Below are 6,348 nucleotides of genomic sequence, written 5' to 3' on the forward strand. Positions count from 1 at the left end.
AGAGCAGAACTTTTCAATGTACTGAGGGATTCCTCTTTTATTAAAAAAAAATATCACTGTATGAAAATAGAAAACAAGTCAAGAAGCAGCAAGGTAAATTTTTTGTCTCATCGATACATGTACAGATGACTCCATATTTGTACAGGCAAGCTATATTGGACAATTTTTTTTACAAGTGGAGCCAGAAATCTTACTTTGAGGAGGCAAATTTTAAGTTGCGGCAATTAGGAATTTTAGAACTATTAGGCTTGGGAGCCAAGCCAGCAAGATGGGTAACTGAGGACTCTTACCCTGAGCAGGTTGTCCCGTTGAGGAGCCAACTCCATACTTCAGGAAAATGATATTGTTAGACCCAAAAACTTAATTTTTTTTTAGATCTGACTCATAATTAATTATTACGAATTTTAATAATACCAAGACTACCCTTTAGTATTTATATGCAATGAAACTAACTATTAGATTTCATTTTCATTTTCAGTTTCTCTCTCTCGCGTCTCTGCTCTGAAGAATCTTAGGGTTTTCAAATCAAACAGAAGAAAACGATTACAGAGAGGAATGATTTTAGCTTTATCGATCTCTATTGATCTCTGTTGATGAGTACAAACCGATGAACAAAATCAATCATTCATTTTTAGTTTTCAGATTGAATCTCAGACCAAACCTACGCAGATTTTTCTAGGATTTTCTTTCTTCTCATTTGATTTATAGATTAGTTAATTGATTTAGCAGCTCAGTCATCCAATCGATTTGATCTATGTCCTTTAATCTGGATTTTTCAGTTGATTCGAAGACGTCTCATGTAATCGATTTGATTCAAATAGGTTTAACAACTGATCATCAATCTACGAATTCAAATCAATCATTTGATTCCAATTTGTTGTTTCGAAGCTACTTCAGGTAAGGTTTTTGATTTGATTCAATATGTTTTTCTCATTTAGTAGTTCTATTTTCTTATTAGTTTGATTAAATTTTGATTTCTGTTTTGGTTGTTCTATTCAGATCGTAACTAAACAATATGATTTTTGATGAATCAACAAGTTTTGATTCTAGGTACGTTTGTTGTTGTTACTGGTGATGTTGTTGTCTAAGTTGGATTTGTTGATAATACTACTTGAAATCTCATAATTCCAATGGATTCATTTATTGACTTGTTGGTGTTTTTATCTTGAGTCCTACACATGTTGAGTTTGATTAACGAATCTGTGGTGGAGGTGGAGGTTCGGTGGTATTGGAGAAGGTTTGGAGGAGGATTTGAAGTCAGTTGTGGTGTTTTCAGAATTGATAAATTAAAAAGATGGTGAGAAGAAAGAGGATGAACAATTTTAAGTTTCTGCTGCTAGTGCTAATGGTGGCGGTGGTCGTTACAGGTAATTAGCTGATTCCAATTATTGATTTTGCTGGGTTCTTTTATGGATTTAATGATTTATTTTATTTTGGGTTCTAATTTTTGATGAAATGCTTTATTTATTTTTGTGCAGTTTTTTTTGATGTTTTGATTTTACTGTTATGCAAGTGGCTATAGATTAACCAACATGAGACACGCTTGAATCACAAAAGAATTTGATTGCTCAGCTATTCTATTCTCCTGATAAATTGGAGAACTATGATCTATCCTCAACACTAGGCTCATCTATGTTGACATATATTAAAGAAAGTAGAGCATGGAAAGAGAAGTCGGGCAATGAAGATGATTATAAACGCCATGCTGCCAATTCTTTTGGTCTTGAGGTAAAATTCTTTTGTTGTTTATCACTGGCCGTGTATGAGTCATTTGTTTATGGTTAGGTACTTCATTTTTTATGTCATGCTGTCAATATTTTGGAACCTCTGCCAATATTGGGTTGGGAGTAGGACTTACACTATAAGAAAGAAAAACTCAGGAAGAAACCCTTAAAAAATACCCTGATATGACATGTGTAACTGTTGATTACACATGCATATTTACATGTGTAACTCCCAATTACACATTTCATATGCACGTGTAACTCCAAATTACACATGCATTTTTATGTGTACTAGCTGATTATACATGCTTGTTTTATGAGTGTTTAGTTAATAAATTTCCTTTAGATTGGTAGATGTAATAACAGCCTAATGATGGATGTTTTATTTTTGTCTTACTGTAATAGCAGCCTAATGTGGCACATCAAATGGCTTTCTTCATCTTATTATGACAAAATAATTGGATATATAACTTCTAGTTACACATGCTGGGATATAAAGTCTATGTTTTATATAGAAGGTTCTTATTAAAAGGTATATCATGCGGACTGTAATGACAATGTAAGTTATACTATATGTGGTTGGATTGTGATCTTTAAACTAGAAGAAAAGAGTGTTTCAGTGGTTGAATTCTCAACATATGTGATGTTTTTTCAGGCAGGGTTCTGTTATTTGGTTTGAACAATGTGGTTCTAGTGTAATTTATAGAGATTGTTTAATGCATGACAGGAAATTGATGTATAGAAGTTCCTGGATCAAGACCTATGTGGTAGTGCACTGGAGAAATTCAGATGCGAAGTAAGCTCTTTCAGAAATTGATCTCTCTTATAATTTGTCTTCATCATCGTGTTTGTTTGATGAGTTTCACAGTGCTTGTTCTATATGCATACTTACGTGATTTCTTACGAGTTAGGTGTAAGACATTAGAGTCTTAGATATTTCTTTGCATTATAAAAACATGCATGCATCCGCACATTAGTTTAGATGTATCCAAACATAAAAATTTTGAATTATAAATACTGAGGTCTTTGAACCATGTTAGTTTGATGCTCAGATGGAATTTTTGTTAAAGATGCACAATTAGACTTAGTAATTGCTGAGTACACAGGTCATATGTATGTGTAACTCCTAGTTACACATTCTATATGCATGTGTAACTTCTCCTTACACTAGACAGATGCATATGTAACTTCTAGTTATACAAGTGTTTGTGGGTGAAAACTGCTTCTGCGGTTTTGGTAATTTTGTGTGTGTGGATGAGAAACGAGTCTAGATCCTAAAAAATGCACTGCACGGGAGTACTTTTGATTCGAGAGATCAATCTGTATAATCCTGGCCTAAACCAAGAAATGGCCGTTCCAGGCTTGCTTCGGTCACAAAGTGAAGGAGAAGGGTTGGTCTTAGGGAGGGAAGCGAAGAGAGTGTTGAGAACATAATAGTTGATTCTGAAGGTGTGGTTGTTTACGACTTGTATCAGAAAGTAGAACTGGCTAGGTGAATGAAAAGCTATCAGGTGATTTCTGGATACTGTGTTGCTCTCCTAACCAAAACTTGTTGTTTGGTGGAAATAGGTGAAACCTATTTATACAAGTCATAGTAAAACGTACCCTGGTCTCGTAGGAAGTGGAAATGATTGAGTAGTGGAAGAGTGGAGTAACGTGTAACGTCGTAACTTATGCTTCCATGATGAAGGAAACGTTTACACCATTACTTCTTGCCACTACTAACCACCCTTCTTCATGACACTTTCTTGTAACGGGCATATTGCATGCCGCACGTTGTAAACCTCCAGACCAATACCATGATGAGTATCTCCCAGTTCGTGACATGTTTGATGTCTCGAGTGTTTTCGTGGAAAAAATGTAGCACTTTGCTACGTGTGGCAAGTTAAAATCAAGAGGCTTGTTGCAGGAAAATAGCATGCGATGCTATTAGGCTTGCCTTGGCTGTTCGCCTGAAACTTGCCACAAGCCTGCCAGCTCGGCGGTGAACTTTGATGGCTGAGATTGCATCTCATGATGAAGGGTAGCCGTCGATTATGGATACCTTCTGTTGGCGCTTGGTAATGGCACAATGGCACCTTTGGTGCATGCCAGCAGCATTGCAGCATGGCTTGGAATGACTCGTGCATGCCAGTGGCACGGTGGTGCAAGTGGCACCTGGCGTAGCCATAACCACTAGATTTAGGCGGTTGGTCGCCTAAAACCTGCCACAAGCCTGCCAGCTCGATGGCGAACTTGGATGGCTGAGATTGCATCTCATGATGAAGGGTAGCCGTCGATTATGGCTACCTTCTGTTGGCGCCTGGTAATGGCGCAATGGCATCTTTGGTGCATTCCAGCAGCATTGTGGCATGGCTCGTGCATGCCAGTGGCACGGTGGTGCAAGTGGTGCCTGGCGTAGTCGTGGCCACTAGACTTAGGTAGATGGTCGCCTAAAAGTTGCCACAAGTCTGTTAGTTTGGTGGCAAACTTGGATGGCTGAGAACGCATCTCATGAGGAAGGGTAGCCGTTGATTATGGCTACCTTGTGTTGGCGCCTGATAATGGCGAAGTGGCGTTTTGGTGTACGCCAGTGGTAAGGTGGCATGGCTGGCATGACTCGTGCAGGCCAGTGACACGATGGTGTAAGTGGTGCCTGGCGTAGCCATGGCCACTAGATTTAGGCGGCTGGTCGCCTGAAACTTGCCACAAGTCCTTCAGTTCGTTCGCGAACTTGGATGGATGATATTTGTAATTCAGGAGAGAGGGTGGCCGTTGATTATGGCCATATTTCGTTGTATAGCAAAGTGGCGCCATTGTCATAGTGGCGCCTGGCGTAGCCGTGGCGTGGCCACGCCTGTTGCATTGTAGCATGGCCAAAACTAGGATTTTGCTCCATGAACAAAGTTAGGGCTTGGCGGCATGGACAAGGCTAGGGTTTGGCGTCGTGGACAAAGTTATGGTTTGGCGGCGTGGCCAAGACTGGGATTTGGCGTCGTGGCCAAGGCTAAGATTTGGAGTCGTGGCCAAAGTTATGGCTTGGTGGCATGGCCAAGGCTAGGATTGAAAGGTTTTGCACCTACTGATCCATGGCGGATTAATTACCTAGTTTGTCTAGGCTTACTTTCGACAAGCAAGGTCTGGTATACTGCGCAAGGAGCAAAAGTAATTGGTTGAATTCTATGTGTTGACACAGAGTTCTTTAAGTTCATTGCCAGAGAGCATCATGCTTTCTGATTGAATACCTTATGCAAAGACCTTATCCTTGATATTTGGAAATTCGTGCTACTCTGCTGCGAGTGAACACAAATTGTCATGCCATATCAACATTAAGGGTTCAGCCGGGGGAACATAGCATATAAAGCATTCAAAGAAACTTATATTAGGTGAATATAGGCAAGGCGCCGAGATTTACAGAATATCTGGGATGGTTGCTACATGCGCCAGTCTGGATAAATTTCATGTAAATATATTGAACGGCTCAATAAATATGCCATGGAGAGGTTAACACTCATGGCTACGTTTCCTTACAGAGTGACGCCACATCAGATACAAGGTTTCACAATTTTAACCCTAAGCTAAAACCACCATCAATATTAAGTCCCCTGCTTAGCTCAGAACAGTGGCATTGTTGCGGGGTAAGCATGAGATGGTGACAGACAAGGATAAAGTCGAAATGGCAATTCATGAAGAGATTGTCAGGAATATTTGGCTAACCTTTGTCAGGAGGCATGAAGAATTCGTGATCCTTGCATTGGCGGCTCTGCGTACTCTGGCTTGGCCATAGGGTGTTGGCATCAGCGCTGAAACTTTGGCTACTGATTGGAAGAGATGGCATTGCAATTTGGTCCGTGGAACAAACGCTGGATAGCTAGGTCACGGAACGTGCGGAGATGGCGCTGCTTTGGCTGGTGAAGACGGTGCTGCTTTGAACGGCTAAGATGGTACCGTTTTTGCCGGTGAAGATCAATGGCGTTGGAAGGGTGGATGGAGCTGCTTTGGCTGGATATGGAATGGAAAGAGGGCGCTTCTTTGAACGGATAATATGGCGCTGCTTTGGCTGGTGAAGATGGTGTTTCTTTGAACGGCTAAGATGGTACCGCTTTTGCTGGTGAAGATAAATGGCGTTGGAAGGGTGGATGGAGCTGCTTTGGATGGCTATGGAATGACCCATGACGCTACTGGCTAAGACGCGGAACGACAGAGATGGTTGCTGGCTTGGACGCGGGCTGTTGGCGCTGGGAGTATCCCGTTGGGGCCGATTGTGGTGATAGCTGGGACGCGGACTGTTGGCCCCGACTTGGGCGTGGAATGTGGGTGCTGTCTTGGCCGCGGCCTGTCGGTGCCATGGAGCGTTGTCAGCACGGGCCCGATTTCCTTTTTTTCGTGTGTAGCCTAAACGAGATACCTTCCTCTACTCGAACTTCAAAAGGGTTGTCCCTATAAAAGGCGCTACCTATCTTCTTCATCTCTTATTACTGGTTTTGTTGTTAGTGGCAAAACAATAGCAACAAAGCAGGCGAGCATATTCCAGGTATTATTCCAACGTTTCTTCTTTTGATTGCTCTTCTGTATTGGTGTAAACCCTATCCATAGGTATATCTTCCATAAATTTGTAGAAATACTTCAGTATGAATGATTCTTC

This window comes from Papaver somniferum, unplaced genomic scaffold (assembly GCF_003573695.1).
Source record: "Papaver somniferum cultivar HN1 unplaced genomic scaffold, ASM357369v1 unplaced-scaffold_133, whole genome shotgun sequence".
NCBI lineage: Eukaryota > Viridiplantae > Streptophyta > Magnoliopsida > Ranunculales > Papaveraceae > Papaver > Papaver somniferum.